We start from the raw sequence: 17,657 nt of genomic DNA on the forward strand, positions 1-17,657 counted from the left end.
ACTCCACACAGTGACACATGCCCTCCATTAGCATGGATTCCATGAGGTCACCATCAGGGAGACAGAGATGGGCCCTGCTGAGTGCCCGAGGAGGGAGCTGAGCTCCAGCCTGAGCTCTGGGAGAAGGGAGCGGCCACGCCAGCGAGTGCAGCTCCCTCCCTGCACTGGCTGGCAGCTCTTGGGCTGTCATCTCCCACCTTCCTCTTTGGAAATGCAGCCCTGGAAAGGAATTCCCATTAGCAATTTTGTTGTTGTTGTTTTTAATTTTTTTTTTATTATTTAATCACATTTGGCGAGTGGTTAGTAGCCAGATCACCCAGACTGCCTCTCCAAACAAACAAAACCAGATTTACTGGTCCATCACACTTCTTTTCTTTTTTTGCTGCATCTTCTTCACTTGATATGTACTTATGTTAATTTTTAAAGAAAATAAAAATCATAAATTTATTTAAGTTTTCCCTATATTTTGGCAGTGCCTACACACCCCACACATGGATCTGTTTTCCTCTGTGCTGTCAAGACAGGCAATAGTGCAGCTTGGAAGGGTTTACAAGATAAAATGATATCTGCTCCATCTTAACCTGAAATGAGATTTCTGGGGCTGAAGCTTCTTTCTTCTGTTCATTTATAGGGTGCTGGCTGCAGTGGGATCTCAAGCCTGTGTTTTACAGAAGCTACTGAATATACATCACAGCTCTGTATTGTTTCATGGGTCTCTTGATACATGAATTGCTGATTAAGACTTTTCAAATTGTTTAAAAGAGCTCTCAGTGCTGTGTTATCTATTCATGTGACCTTTCTACTTGCAGGCAAAATATCTGTTATCTCCTTTTAAAAAAGCATCAATTACTCAGTTAGAATTTTAAAAGAATTTTAATTTTTCAGCTGCAAAATTCTCCTTTAAGGATAGTCAGGAAATGGGTATCTAATCAGAGTGCTTGGGAAATGCCAGCATTCCATGGGTTATGGCCACCAAATGGGTTCTGTAGGAACCACAAGTGTGGAATAGGCAGGTTTTGACTTTCAAGCCTGGGAAGGACATTTGCAATAAGGTTTTTTTTTTCCTGGGAGGTCTCAGTGATCTTTGAGAGGTGACCACTGATGTAAGCAATTAGAAATTTGGTGTTGCTTGGGGATGCTAAATGAAAATAGGTTATTAAAGGTTTTACTAGAAACAATTTATGAATAATTATCTCCTGAATAATCAGAAACATTAAACTGAAAAGAATAGATACGTCATTAAAAAAAGAGAGGTGGGATCAAAAGGGATCTGGAATTAGCATTCCTCATTATTTTAATGCCAGAACATGCTTCTGTATTATTAATAGATGTTAAAGCTGCTGCAGATTTTTCTGACTGCATTTCTACAGCTTGAAGGATCATAATCATCCTAGGGCTGAATATCCCTTTCTGAACAATGGCACCTGTTTTACCTTCCTTAGTTTCTCTCTGAGAACAAAAAAGGTCCTGTAAGGTCACCTTTGACTCAATCCATAACCAGGGCATTTTTCTGTAGTTTACTCATCACAGTCCAGGCAGACAAGCTCTGAAATCTTTTGAAAATGGAATAGTCAGATAATATTTTTCCCTCTCTTATAAGCATTTCACAGTACAGCATTTTATTTCTTACCTCTTTTAATGGTATTTCCTTCCAAATGTATTTTTCTCCCTATGTAACATGTCATTAAACTACAGAGCATTTCAGCCTGGACTTTCCCCAAGTGTTATGGCCTATTCCCAGCCAGCCCTGTGAAGTAGACTATTATTCCTCATAGCAGGGTTTAAAAATAATTGCCCAGCTCCCTTTAGAAAGAGGCAGTTAGATAATGATTTAGTCCAAAAGTGTATTTATCTGTTTCAGAGCTGGGTAATGATCAAGATCTATTTGCCTATCATGTCACAACTGTGAGTGTGATTATTTCTGTGTGTTGGAGGGATTGGAGCCCCCAGGGGGTGCTGAGTGGGAGCACTGGGGGTGCCCATGCCCAGCCCTGCCCTGGCACAGGTGAGCCCTGCTCTGGGATGCCCTGGGCTGGGGGTTCAGGGGGTGCTTGAGCAGCAGGGCTGAAGGCTGGGTGCAGCCACTGACACACCCCTGTGAGGTAATGCCTTGTGGAGTGCTTTTGGGAAGGGGCATTCCTGGAGATGCACTCCTGAAAACCTTGCAAAGGAATGATGAAAAGGTTGGGGAAAGCAGCACTCAGCTGTGTGAATGCTGTTGGGCTTTTTCTGGACTGCTGTTTAACAGCTCTATTTTATTTGAAAGAAATGCCAGCAGTTTGGATCTGATGTAAAATCCATTGAAGATGAAGGGAAGGCTAATGTAGCATTGAGTGAGCTTTGCTAATGGTTATTTTAGAAGACTTTTCTCTTGGTTTATAAATTAATTCTCTTGGTCTTCTTTTTAATTGGTGGGACAGGAATTCGATGGGTTGAGTGGCACTGAATCATTCAGAATGTGTTTAAAATCTGTGTTTTCATGGAGAGGTGGGAGGTACTATCCTTTCCTGGTGCACTGAACTAATCCTGGAAAAATAACAGAAAATAATGTAATAGGAGGACATAACCAGGCAGCCACAGTTGAGAGCAGGTTGTTTTACTTACTTGCCTTGTGATTCTGTGGTAGAAATATGGGATCAGGTAATAAAAGCAGAACACACTCCCACTTAAATGAATGGAGCCATTCATTTCAAGGACAGCTTCAGGGTTTTTAAGATAGCAATGTAACTGACTGAATTCCCTACAGGCAGATGAACCAGTGAAGGAAAAATGTACAGAATAAGGATTTCAGGTTACAAGCTTTGGTATGTTTGTTTTGTTTTGGGTTTTTTCCATTTCTCCTTGAATGCTGAGGCTAATAACTCTGGTGGGGGTGGGGAGGTGATGGAGAGGGGAGAGCTGGGTTTGTTACAGAGGATGGTCTTTGTGGCCCCATCCCTCAGTCTGCAGAAGAAACTGAACCACTAGAGCTCTGCAGTTCTGAAATTAACCTATATCCAGTAAAACACAGACTGCCTTTTTCTAGGTGTGTGGCTGATCCAACAAGAAACTTCTGAGAGTGGGACCAAAGGTCTTGCAATAGAAACAATGAAACAATATTATTACACTTTAATATAATAATATTTTAGGGAAACAATAATGAGCTGGTTTCTCTGCTGAAGGCAGGTCATAAAGATAAGGGTTTCTGGAGCACTTCACTCCTTCCAAGTGCTGCTTTGTGAACAATAGCATCTGTGATGCTGAAGGCAGACACAGAGGGCTCTTAACTTGTGCTATTTCTGCAGGAGGCTGGTCTTGACTGTGGGAAGACTCCCACTCAAGACTAGAAGAGGCTTCACGTGACCCTTTCCTCATTCAGGATAATGGTGTTTTTCTCAACAGGTTTTGAAAGGAGGGGAGAACATGCTGTCAAAATAGACCATTGCAGGAAAATAAAGGTATTTCAGATAAGCACATCTGAAGGATGATGGGACTCTCCTGTGGGAAAGTCAATAGCAGTACAGAAACATGGCATTATCCTTTGCCAGCCCAAAATGCAAGCAGTGCATCATCCTCCACACCCTTTAGGACCTTACTTAAATTTGCTTTTGTTCATGATTGTGGGGAGTGGTGGATAAGTGGATGGTGCTTCACATTTTTGTCTGAGTCACCTGGTCTGTCCCCTTCAACAAGGGAGAGCAGAGGGAGTTGGCAGGGTTTTTTTGGATCATCTAGAATGTGAATCAGGGAGAAAGCATCCCACCTCTTCTTTCTGGAGGAAAGGAAAAATTATCTCGTGCAGTGGAAGCAGAGAACAGGAGGTATCAGATGGGCTCTCTCCTGCTATTAGACATTGCTGCTGCTTCACCAGGCAAGGGAGACACTTGGAGGCTCAGCAGTATTTATTTTTTTCTCCTCCCACACCGTGAACTCTCAGTGTTTCTAGCTCTGGTAATCTCATGTGCTCACTTTGTCCTCAGGGAAGGGGTAGAAAGGGTCCCTTCACCAAGAAGGGGATTGTGTGGGACATCAGCCCTGCCTAACATGTCACAGGTCTGTTCCAGGCCTTAGCAAAGGCTTTCCTCCCACTGGTGCTGCTGTCATGCTGTGTCCCTCCTGCCTGTCCCTCCCTTTGGAGAGCTGTCTCTCGTGCTTGTGGGCTGCATGATCTGACGTGGCCCTATGGCATCTTTGTAATTTCTCAGGAAATTCAGTTTGGACTTTGGCAATTGCTTGGCTTTTTACATGAAGCTGGAAAAATTGTGGGTTTTTTCCCTCTTCTGGGCACGTTTCATTGTGTCTGTGATCCCTCTTTACTGAGGACCCTAGAGAGGTATCATTACAAAAATGAGTGAGAACATGAGGAGAGAGGTGGTTTGACTTCTGACTCTATTTCCGAGTGAGTTTAAAGATGCTCATTTTGTTACCTCCAGGCATTGTGGAAGAGCAGTGATCCCACCCAAAACTGGGATAGAGGTGACACTCCTGGAATCAGAAGAATGGGAGAGCAGTTGCAAGAGCAAGGAGCTCAGCCTCCAGCTCCAGCCAGAGTCACTTATGTCCAAGTCAGGCCTGATGAAGGTTCAATGTGTTTTTGAAGCCATCCAATGTTGGTGTCATCCCAGCTTTCTCAGCAGCCTGTCCCTGAGTTTCCCCATCTTTATGTCCATAAAACTGATTTCTGTAACATCTAATATTTTTTCTGCAGTATGAGCCCATTTCTCTTTGTTTTATCTGCTGCACATGTGGTGGAAAGATGCTCCCCTTCCTTTTGGAAACGTAAAAATTGTATGTACTTATTCATATCAGTTTCTTCTCATTAACCTCCCTGTTCTCAGCCTTTTTTATGTCCCTCCTTTCATTTTCCTTTGTCTCTCGAAAACTAAAATTCTCTTTTCATCAAAAAGCAAAACCAACTGGAGGAAAGAACCCCCTGAATGCCAGATGAGTTTTGCAAGCCTCCGCACGGCGTCGCAGCCCTTTGTCTGTCTCCTCTGTTTAGACAGCAAGCTCTTCAGAGGAGGGGCTCCTTTCCTGTGTTTGTACAAGTGCTTAGCAGGCTGAGGCCCTGACAGAGCTGGGCTCCTTGGGGGCTATCATAGTGCACAATAATAATGAACCATATGTTGGGCTAGCCAGGAAAATGCTCAGGCAGTAGGCAGATTTTTCCCTTAATGAACCAGGTATTGCTGAGACAATGCAGACCATTTCCCCTTCTATCCCACTAATAACACATTTCACTTCCAGAGGAAGTAGTCCTAGGGATAGTGACGTGTTTGAAGCTTTGTGGGTCTTATTGTGAGTCTCCAAATGTCTACAGTATATTTAGAAGAAAGTTTCTGGAGCATATTTCAGAGCAGGCACTTGGGAGTTGTCTGTCATACCCCTCATGGGGCAGCAGTTGTGGTGTGGGGACAGCCCTGCTCTCAAACCTGGCCAAAGTGGTGAAATATCTTGACTTGGGCTTAGCATCCTGCCAAGCTTTATTGCATTTTGGATTACTTTTGGTTTGGCTCACTGGCGAGCAAGTTTTTGTCAGTCTGTGAAGAGTTGCAGAGGTGTACCCCCAGCAGCTCCCCAGGGTGATCAGCCCCCTTCGTGTAGGGAGCAGCCTTGCTGTGATCAGCCTGTTTTAGAGGGATCTGTCAGGTGTCACCAGGGTTGTTTGCTTTTGCAACTAGATGGAAACTCTTATTTCTAAAAGTTTTTTTTTTTTCCTTTCAGATCCAGAGGGATGTTATCACCATATTTTATTTCATTCTTACCAGTTCTGTCTTATTATCATCAAAAGATTTTGAGCACAGTTTTAGGTGTGGAACAACACTTAGAGATGTTGACACCAACAAGAAGCATTTAGACTTTTTTATTTTTGGAAAGAAAAGACTTGGAATTTTAATTTCATAGATGTTTTTCAAATTGTCCTGAGTTAAAAGCAAAAGGGATACAAGGTCAAGTTTAAAAAGGTCATGCTTAAAAGTATTGGAAAGGATATCAAGATGGTGCCTAAAGTTTTAGCTCTCATCTTTTTCAGATTCTGTGCTGCATTAGTATATAACTCTGAGTGTTAGCAGGTCCTCTTCACAGTTTAGTTAGACAAAACAATCCTTTTCCAGCCTGAGAACCAAGGCCCTCATGGCAGCTTCAGGCCCAAGAACTACAAAAAACAGCGAACTGTGGGGAGCAAACTGGGAGGATGAGGCTTCATTACCTGAAGCTGTAATTGAACAACTAACCCCAAAATGTAAATGGACCAAAACTTATAGAAGTGTGAAAATGTGTGACCTGTCATCCATCTTGGGTGTATCCTTGGCCAGACTCTTGCACTGCCCAAGGTATACCCTTGGAAGGGCTTTTTTAATAAATCCCTATTTAGTTCTTTACTCTGTCTAGCCTCTGTTCTAGGTAGCCTCTCAAAGCATCAAAGATGACCCAGCTTTGAGCCCGAGGCCTTGTAGGACACTTGAAGTTCCTCACTAGCTCAGGGTGAGCCTGGCAAGCTGGTGGTTGGTGCTGATGTGGTCACCACAACCACCCTGCCCTGGTGTGGCTCTGCTGGGAGCAGGGTGCGAACCTGCTGGAGCTGCCTGAGGCTGCCCCTCTCTGCTGCCAGAGCTCAGCTCAGCAGGAATCACTGGGAGTGGGGGGAGGGAAATGGAGGATTTGCTGCTTGGTAAATCCTCCCACTTGCCTCCTCCCAGTGGAGACATTTGTGATAATCATGGAGAGCGCTCGCACTTGAGCAGCAGTAACGGGCTCGGCGCAGCGCTGCGCCGTAATTGCCGCGTGCCCAGGGGAGGCACAGCGCTGCCTTCCTCTCATCGTTGTCCTCGCTGCTGGGCTCGGGTGATGCCTCCTTCTGTCAGCTCAACATTGCTCCTTATCATCATCTTCATTTCCCTCACCAAGCAACACATGGGGTTATTTTTAGGTGGGAGAAAGGACGTGCAGGGCGCCGTGAGATGCTGGGGTCGATATTTATGAGGAAATTCAAACAGAGCATGATCTGCACGGTCCTGTAAAGTGCAGATCTGTTTGAATCGAGAGAACTATTTTAGTGAATTTATTGTTGCCTTTGATATGCTTTTTATATGTTCTTGTCAGAAGCTGAATTAAAAAAAAAAAACCTGCTGCAGTTCAGTGTTAGGCTGTAAAAACATAAAAATCTGGCAGAGAAAGACCTGTCATCATAACTTTCATCATGTTTCAAATCCTTACTTTGCCACATCTGCTCATTACATGAGATGGGCAAGGATTCAGAGCAGCTGAGCTTTGAGAAATTCAGTTACAGAGAGTAACAACTGATTAAAAGGTCAGGAGATGGCTTCAAAAATATTCCTATGGCCTCTTAGATTCATGAATTTCATAAGTGGGCTGCTGGTAGACTGCATGGCTGTGTGTGTTTAGATATAGATTAGGCTGAGGAATGAATTAGAGTGAGGTGTAAAATAACTGAAATGTAAGCTGTGCAGCAAATGTACTTTTAAAAATGGTTGGTGTTTTTGTACAATAAAAGTAGAAAAAAGATCATGGCCATTTTGGGAGCACAGTGGGTGAGATCAAGCAGGGAAGGGTAAAGTTAATGGTGCTGTGGCAATTCAACTTAGCTGATGACCTTGCCTGTGGACTTTAACTCTGTTACTTGGTCAACAGATGCCGTTGTCGTTATTATGTTTAAGAGAAGCTATGGATTTTCAGTCAGAATGATCTTTGCTTTTGTTTTTGTTATTATTCTCTTTCCAGCTGAAATACAGTCTTGCTGCACAAGCACTGTTGGGCTGCATCTCCCCTCTGCTGCAAGTGGCCTCTGGAGGCAGCAGGGCAGTCCCCGAGGAGGTGGGTGGGTTCCCCCTGTGCAGTTGTGCTCCCTCGGGATGCTGCTCCCGGGGGCAGCAGGGTAAGCCAAGGGCTGCCTGCCTTCTGCTGCTCCGCCCGAGCAGCCTTCCCTGCTGCTGGAGGCTGGCAAAGTCCCTGCTAAGATTCTGAGATTAGAAGAATGTTAATTTTAGTTTGATGTATAATTTTCTCTCTTAAAGAGGTTTTAAGCAAAAGAAAAGAGGTAACATAATCCAAGGAATCCAGAAGTTGGGGGTTTAAAAAAAAATAAATCTCAAGCGTTGTGCTATTGGCTAGTTACCATAACAAAGGAAACAAGGTGTTGGCTGTGTATTTGTCTGGTCAAATGATTTCATAGGCTTTGTAGCTTGTGCACAGAGGGAAAAGGCTTTCTTCGAGGCAGTTTGCTGGCTGGATTTTAGGGTCTTTAGCCTGAGTTACCTGGACAAGTAACTTCACAGCTGGATGGTGTCAAGGCCACTTACAGCTCTCCCATGGCTGTTGGGTTTTAAGTGGTGCTGTACATAGTCCTGTGTTGCAGTTGCAGTATCCCCTAATAGATAATATTATAAAATGTACAAAGATACATTTGGTATAAATATAGCTCACAGCATGAGGCACTGAATAAAACATTTCTCTTCACTCATCGGGGAGGATCATGCATAACTTACTCTTGGATCTGCTTCATCATTCAGGCGTTGGAGAGTCACCCCTAATTTGTGAAAACATATGGCTTATTCCACCCTTCCACACTGAGAATTCATTGGAGGCAGGCTTGCCTGCAGTCTTGTGTTCACCATCTGGATCAACCTTCTGCAAGGCGAGGTAATTGGGAGTTACGGCGAGGGGGAGCAGGGAAGTGAGTTCCTCCTCCTCTGCTAAAACAGGAGGACATCTCTTCTGAATCTTGGCTTCATTACTGCCTGATAGACTGAATCTCAGAAAAAAATCAGGCACCAGGCAAATAGCCAGGTTACTGGAAACACATTTTAGCCAATAACTGTGAACTAACAAATAATTCAACTTTTTTTAGACTACATCTTGATTAACTTCCTAGCAACAGTGAGCGAGGGAAAACTTGCTGTGGATCCAGTAAGAAACGGTTTGGTATGTCACAGATCTATTGCCTGCCATCCATCATACCTCTGGGTGGATGGAAGCTTTGAACTCCCATTGCTCCTGCTCATATTTGATGGAATAGGCAAATCTTAGACTACATATGCTATAGTTAGACAGGAGTATTTCTTGGAAAAGCAGCGTGTGGCTTGTGCAGGTTTTCCCACTTGTTCTAATGCTGGACATACAGTTCTCTCTCCTGGAGGGAGCCTTGGCATGTGGTCAGAGCCCTTCTGTGTGTTGCATTCCTAGAGCATCCCTCAGGCTGGGCAACCCACAGAGAGCTCTGATGGGAACAGTCATTGCAAACCAGCAAGGTTTTGCTCTGTTTTACTGCAGTCCTTCATCTGCCCCTGTGGAACCAGTAGCTCATTCTGGTTTGGAATGCAGAGTCTGAAATGCTCAGTTCTGCTCTGAGGTGCTTAGTAATGCCAGTGTTTTCTCACTCTACCATGGACCCGACTGTGACCTGGTATATTCCCAAGCAGAGAAGAAAGTTATTATTGCCTTAAGTTGTCCTTATGCCATGGGAACTGGTTGCATGCTGTGTTAGCAGCAATGGTAAATGTTAAAGCACTTTTTTAGAAAACCATTTGCAGCTTTATCCTACACTGTTGTACTGGCACAGAGCCTTTGTGACACAATCTCTGTTTCTTTCAATAACCATAACTTCGTCCAGTTTCTGAAAAAAAAATTCATTTAAGTTAGTCTGGATCAACAATGGGTACAGAACTATATGTCCATCAAAATTGAAAACTAAAAAGCTTTCTTATGATGTTGTAAGCCCCTAATGGTCCATTTATTGTCTCTGTGTACAGCACAGAGTCTGCAGTTAAAGCTATTTTCTGTGCCCACCTTCTCCAACCTGTCTGGTTTCATCACCTGGAATTACCAGTAGTCCTTCTCATTTAGTACTCAGGCAGCAGAACAGTATTCATCCAAACTGTGGTGGGAGTTAGACTGGAGTTTGCCCATTGCTTGTGAATCCAGGCAGAATATTGAAGCAGGAAATGGGTCACACAGGGCTAAACTGGGGTTTGGGTTTCCATGCTCTCAGGTAGATGAGTTCTTGGGTTTTGTGTTGGAAAGAGTTCTCTGTGGCCATGTGCACGTCATGAATTGCCAAGATCTATCAAATACAGGAAAGTGGCCAGTTTAACCACACTGGATAAAGCCCCTGGTTCCCTCTTCACCACAGCTGAAAGAGTTTGTGAGGATGGAGCCTGTCCTGGAGGCCACTGCTGTGGGCTGGCTTTGAAGACGTTCTGCTGCGTTTTTTGGGCAAGATTTCACTACTGCTGCCTTAAGCTCCAGGCAGCTTTCACTCTTTCAGAGCTGGCTTTCAGGTCCTTCTGGGTCTGGGAACATTGAACACACATGAAGCAATATATCACTTGTTTCAAAGTTGAGAGAGATACAAAAATATTCTGCACTGGCAATGCCTCTGAATAGCTTTCACAATTTCCTCTCCTCACCACCCCCTCGTACTCTGTCTCTCCTGTGCCTTGCTGCAGGAATGCTGTGCAGCCTCTTGCGTTGGCTGTGTCCTCCAGCACCAGCTACTCCTTCACACCCCTCTGTGTCCCAGGGAATCACCCAGCACAGCCTGAGCTGCAGGCTGGCACAGGGAGAGGTGAGTGGAAATGTTTGGTGCCTCAGGACAGCGAGGTCTTTCTCACTGCTCTGGGGGTATTTGGAACATGAGCCTGATCTCAGCCTGGGATCAATTAAGGGTTTGTATGACAAGACTGTGCCTGTCCTGGTCTACCCTCTTAATTTGCTTCTCTCTTTATCACAGTGTTTGAAATTATTAAAACAGATTAAAATGCAAACTAGCACCATAAGCAAGCAGAATCTAATGGATGGTTTTCATGAAATAACATTAAAATAAAAGATAAATAATTTATGAATAAGTCTCTCATCAGCTTTGGGTAGCCATTAACCAACACTAATGAGCTACTGCCCAAACTTCAGGAATTAGAGCAGACAGGTTCTCCTCTCCAGGCCCCAAACCTGTCCCAAGTGACAAGATGTTTCATGTGCCTTACTTAGACCATCTTAGAATTTTTATGTGTGGAGTTTCAAAGTTTAAAATAGCCTCATTTATATGAATCTGAAGATTTATAGGGTACTGAAAATGTTCATTATTTTGCAAATGTACGTTTTTATTAATGAACAATTCTCACAAGCCACCTACATGCCTGGTTAGTCATACCCCTGGTTTATAGAGAGATACATCAGGGGAACAAAAGGTCGTGCAAAGTAGGAAGGAGGACTGACTCTGGCTTGACTGCAACCCAGGTTACCAAACACACTGATTCTGGATTATTGGTATTTCTGACAGGCTTTGGCACTAGCATTTTCAGTACTTGCAGAAGACCTCTGAGACAGGCAGGTCATAGCAATTTAAACTTGTTGGATTTTCTTTTTTTAGAGTTTAATTGAGCTGTAAATAAGCATCTGTACCTCCATCACAGAAAGGAAGAGTTTTGATGAGCCTAATGAATATTATCTCTAAATGGTATGGGTATGTACATAAGTGTAAATTTCATGGGCTGAATAGCCTGAGAATACTCCAAGAATGCTGGGAGAAGCTTCTCTCTGTTGAGATTATCAAGTTTTTTCTCCATATGGATGGGTGTAAATGGAGACTGATGGGAGGAGCTGTTGTTGTAGTGTCCCCATTAGGATGGATCCTTTGTTTCAGTATGTAGATGGCATTTTGAAGAAGATGTCAAGCTGGTTTAACCAAATGAGATGTAGAAATGCTTTATGCTCTCCTTTCTCATCAGCTTCTGCTCAGCCCCATGTTATTTTTCAGGAAGGGGTTAGTAGTTTGCAGGCATTACAGCACATGTTGGTGCTGAAGAAAATTTCAGTCTTCACCCACGTTTTGAATGGAAACAGCAATATCTGTCAAAAATATATTTAGTGAGAGAGGGGTGAGGAGATGATAGTTTGAAGGGTGCATTTTGATTTGAAACCTGTGGTTTGGCTTTGTCTGTCAGCCAGTGGCACTGCTCTGGGGCACAGGTGCAAAGCCACAGCTCCCTGTGCTGCTCCAGGTGCCATGCAGGGCCTGAGTGCAGCTCTTCCCTGCCCTCCCTCCTGCTGCTGCCACCGAGGGAGGTTCACTTCTCCAGCACATTTGGTGAAGGAAGGCTTTATGAATTGGCCAAGGCAGTCAGTCAGATTCAGTTTTACTCCTATGGGTGGTGTCCTGTACAAAACAATATTCTGGACATTGAGCTGAAATGGGGAACTTGGATTTTTTTTCTTCCCCACTGGACATCTTATTTGCTTCAATCTGCATGCTATTTATATTTGTAAAGTTAAGTGTTTGTGATCTGTTTACTTTCTCACCCCAGCTCATTTGCAAGCTGACACAGGATGTTGCATTCTAACTTGGGAAGCAATTTAATTTTGATACAAAAAGTAGATCGATTGTAATTCCCAGGATGAGGACAAGGTCACTAATTCTATTGGATATCTCAGAGCCACTTCTTGGTAGTGAAAATCTTTATCTTTTCTGCCACAGCCTATACCTTATGCTCAGGTTTTTTAAATTTTATTTTTACCCCTTAAAGATTCTTTGAAAAATACTGATGTCTCAGTTGGAGCACACCAATCAGTGCTAGATTTCTTGGCAGTGAAATGCTATTCATGCTGTGTACATAAGCTCCACATTGTCTTAAAGATTTTGCAGGTAGCTGGGAAAGACAAGACAGGCATTTGTCTTGTGAAAGAAGCTTCCTATGTGATTTTAGCTGAGCTATATGTTTTGGAGCCAACTTAGCATTTAAAGGCTAGGCACACTTTAAAAAAATCTAATTAGTATTTAGAATAAACGGTAGCATTAATTGCAGTCAGATCTCTATAAAAGGAATGAACTACCTCTTAATTGCATTTAAATACAGTTATACAAGAAGATACAAAAATGTATTTTGATCGGAGAAAGAAATAGTTCAGATTAATTCTTTTCTTTGGTAATGAGAGAAATTTATACAGAAAAATTGCATTATCCTGTGGAGCTGTCATTGGCTTCTTCCTGTAGCTGCTTCTCAGTCTTGAAATAGATATTCAAACACCCGTCTGTCATTTCAGCTTGGAATATTTTTCCTTCTCAGACAATGATTCTCTGCACCCAAAGTTGAAAGCCTTCCAGCTTTATGCTATCTCTGGTCTGTGGGGGTGCAGGTAGGAAGCAACTGTATAAGTTGGCAAGTATATTTCTTCATGGTATAGTTTGCAATCAAGTGAAAATGAAACTATTTCAGTTTTGGTTTGTTTTTATTTTTCTTTTTTTACGAATAGTTCAAACCTTTGCTATAAAAATTTCCAAGTGCTAATCCAGGAGGGGGCACAAAAGAAAGGACATGTGTCCCAAAGCCCTGTTAGGGAATGAAAGGTGCTGAACAGAATTATTTTCTGAAAGATTGAAACCTGGTGTGTTGTGTGAAGTCTAATTTTAGACCACATTATGCTGCAATATGGTATCAGACTCAAAGAGCAGCAGGTGTCAGAGAATCTGCTAGCTGACACTCCATGTTACAGCAGAAAAGCTTTATTAAATTCATTTTCTAAGCTGCAAATAGGACTCTGACATGGTGTGAAATTCAGCTAAACTGAACTTCTTCAGCTCCTGCTCTAGCATGTCATGGATTTTCTGTAATCGCCCACTGTGATCTGGCTGGCCCAAGTTTAGAAATGCTGGCTATTAGCCTTAGCAGGAAAATGCTTTCCTTTTAAGCACTGTGTGCTTCCCACCCTCAACCTAATGAATCCTCAGGGGGGTCTGAAATGAGACAAAACCCAATCCTGATCCAAGTGAGAACAGGAAAATCAGGGAAATCTATTTCACGCCTTTCCCACTGGAGATGGGTCTAATTCACTGAGAAATATTTGGTGGTGTGGCCAGGATGACCTGGATGAGAGAGCTATTTTTATTTTGAGTATCTGAAATATGGCTATATACTAATTTCTGTGGATGAGAGGTTTTTTTGAAAATGTAAAAGTTTTTTCAGGATAGAGAGAGAAAATATGTGGACACAACAATGGCAAAGTTGTGGATTTTTTTTAATTTTTTTTTTTTAATGCATGTTTTCTATCTCAGTGCTGTGAAGAGCAAAGCCACCCTGGCATGAGAAGGCCTCTGTCACCATGGGCTTTGTGGTGCCACCTCTCCTGCCCCAAAGGGGCCGTGGTGCTGGGTGGTTCTGGCAGCCAGAGCTCCGTGGTGCTTGCCCTGCAGCTCTGCACTCCTGCTCAGGAAAAGGCTGCAGAGATTTGGCTTAGTGGCACACAGGCTCACAATGTCTTCTAGACTTGGACAGAAAAGAAGGGGGGAAAAAACCCCAAACTTGCAGTGCTCCTAATTTTGGCAGTGTGGTGCCCTGATTTACCTGTGGCTGTTGTGTAAAGGGAACTCAGTGCCCATAGCAATTGGGACAGTGTTATGAGAAGAGTTGTCATTCATTTTGGGCTGTTCTGACTGGGTTTAAGCATCCCTGAAAGCGTGGAGAAGCAGCAGAGAAGATCAAAAAAGAGCTGTCAAAGCTCTGAGCCTGTGGAATTAATTTAGAGAGCTCCCCTCAGACAAAACAGTGTCAGGTAAAGCTGGTGTTTTATACAGATCAGATGTGATCAGCTGGGCATTGCTGGCCATCTCAGGGAGCAGCAGAACACAATAAAAGGGAGATGTGCACGCTGTGAGCTGAAGTCCTTTCTTTATTTTTTGGGAGGGGAGGATTCTGCCCTACCTCTCTTTTGAAGATGATTCCATGTCTAATCTCATAAAGAGTAAAGATATAAATAGATAAATAATTTCTAGGGGTGCTTAGGATTGATGTATTTTCTATTCACAGTTTGGGTCCTAGTCCTTGTTGGGAGTCTGAGCTGCCTTTAGCCTGTCAGGCTGCTTTGCTCAGAAAGCAGCAAAGGAATGTGGAAACAAAAAATTGTGCAGGGAAGAACTGGAAAGTTTAGGGTTTGCATACAGACCCCCTTCCCAGTCTGGCTGTTTCTACTACAAATTATGGGAGATCATGGTTTTGGACAATGCAAAACATTACTTTCTGTTTTCTCATTCAAATTCTGACCCAATAGCCTGATGATGCAAGTTGTGCACTCATGACTTTGACTGCCAGAGCTAAATCAAAACCAGCCCCCAAACCCCTCCACATGATTTTCAAATACAGCATTGATTTGGGTTAGAAATGCTTGTCATGGTGCACAGGAGGTGCAGCCAAGCAAGGATCTGATGCAGGGCTGGAAAATCAGCTGATGGCTGGGCAGGTGCAGTGGGACCCCAAAAAGGTGTCTTTGGCTTTGTAAGGGGTACAGGGACAGGAGCTGAGCTGTGTGGGGTCTGAACAGTCTGGATTTTGTTCCAGTGTGGAAGTGGGGTCAGGTGGCCTTGTCAGACTGTGGGCAAACACAAGCAGTAAGTTTGTAAGAGTGCAAAATAGTGCAAACCATTCAGCAAGGTTTTGAAGCTACTTTCAGTGTAACTGTGCTGCTCCAAGTGAATTACAGAATTTCTCTCTTTAAATTAACCTGAAATTCTAACCAAATCCTCAACTGGGGCTTTAAATATGAAGTTAAGAACAATATTTCTGTGTGACTCTTTCAAATTGCTTTTTTAATGTATGTTTGTGGTGTTCCTGCTACTCAAAATGCAAACTGGGATGCTTGCAAGAAGTAGGAGCCAAAAATGCCATGCAGGGGACTGTGGTACCACTTGATGTGTGCTGATAGGAAGGGTCTCTGCAGGACTAAGAGCAATAGCTGTAATTTTATTCCAAGAGGTAGAACCCCTTGTATTTGGGACAGGAGTTTTTATTTGATCATAATTTTTTACAAGAAAGCAAAACTTTGGCCTGGGTGCTTCAGCAGTATTTTGGAGAGGGACAGCCCTAATTTAATTTCTGGCACTGCTGGTTTGAAAACAAACCATCAATATCATAATAATGTGTTTTCAGACCATTTTCTGTCGAGGAAATCTGTAACTTCATCTCAGAGGTGACCTGTTAAGGAAACATTGAAATAAGCTCCTACCACTTCTTTTTGTTTTGCTTTTCCCTTTGGGTTTTAAAATGTTGTACAAAGGTCTGGGAAGCTTTGAATATTCCCAGATTTCTTCTTGGAGATTTTTTTTGAAATATTTAAAAATAACACTAAGTCTGCTGTTGCTCTTCCCCTCCCCCTTTTTTCCTTAGACAACTCCTTGGGGATTTCAAGGACAGGAAAGTGAAACATGGCTCAGCGAGTCAGAGGCATTTAGTTTTTAGAAGAATTTTTTTCTAAGCATTTGGGTTCAACAGGTGTTAGTGCAAAAATCAGGATATTGGACTTGAACCAGCCTGGCTTGACATTTCTTCTTTCATCTTCTTTTGCAGCTATAATTGCATGAGTTTTCATAGGTTTGGGTTTGGTTTTTTTAGGATAGGCAAATTATTAGCTTTTTAATATCAAAATATTTTCCCTCCTCTATAAATTATTTAGTTCCTTCACAAGTTTTTTTATGCATCACAGATAAGAGAAAAAACTAATTATTTTCTAAAAAAAATAATTATTTAGAGAAGCCTCCAGAAGCTCTTGGTTAAGAGCAAAAGTGAAAGGAGCAGAAAATCCACAACCTCCAGAATAAATACAGATATTTGTGGCTTCCCTGGTGTTGTGCAGGATCCAGTCCTGGGCAGCCATGCTACGGGAGGAAACCATCACTGTGTGACTGACAGAGCTAAGGAAACTTGCTTGTCTATGTGCAGCAGGAACTTTACATTTAAAATCAGTTCTGAGTGCTGGCTTAACACGCAAATTCAGAGAAGTGAAAGCCCTTTGTTGTCCCCAGGTCCCACAGCAGCGAGGAGCAGCCAGTCCCAGTTACTCCTTGGTTTTGGACCAGGCCAGTGGGGTGTGCACAGGAGGCTCTTGCTGGTCTCAGTCTGCAGCAGAGTTTGAGGTGCCTGCTGAAAAGGTGCTGCCTGGCAGGTGTGTGTGAACAGAAATGCTCAGCTGGCTCAGAGCCTGCTTCTGCTTGTGCCTTGAGGGACTGATGGAGAAAATGATGTCTGGGAGCAGACTGACACACAAAGCCCGTGGGTCATACCTGGCAGTCCCTCTGTGTTCTCTTGGCTGCCTGCTTGGGATGCTAACATAATGAATTTTAATTGAAAAAAAAAAATCCTTTTGGTGGAAGCATATTCTCAGATGGGGAAGGATAAATTACAGAATAATTCATGGACTATTTGCAGCTCTTGAGAATTCAGCTGATCTAAATAATGTATGTTTATACATACAAATTGTGTGTGTGTGTCCCTGCATATTTTGAATGTTTGATTGTTTCACATTAAGGAGCAAGTGCTTACTGTAGAATACTGGAACACTTGCCATTTTGGTTTTAATTTTTTGCTATTATTATGAATCTCACACAGATTTTCCTTGGTGTATTTTTCATACCTGCAATTATTGCTGGCCTAAAACCGTGCAGACATGGCAGGCAGAGAGCATCTATTTAAATCCTGAAGAGCACCAGCAGAGACAGAGCAGCCATCATCCCCCAGCTAATTAGGGATAAGACGAGGTGGAAGATCTAGTGCTGCCTCCTCCTCTGCCTGCCTGTCTGGTGGGCTTGCTCCAGAGCAGGCTGAGCTGCTGGTCCCTCACAGAGCATTGACTGGCATGATGGATTTGCAGTGCCTGGCTGCACTGATGGCAGCCTGGTCCCA

This window comes from Haemorhous mexicanus, chromosome 13 (assembly GCF_027477595.1).
Source record: "Haemorhous mexicanus isolate bHaeMex1 chromosome 13, bHaeMex1.pri, whole genome shotgun sequence".
Classification (NCBI taxonomy): domain Eukaryota; kingdom Metazoa; phylum Chordata; class Aves; order Passeriformes; family Fringillidae; genus Haemorhous; species Haemorhous mexicanus.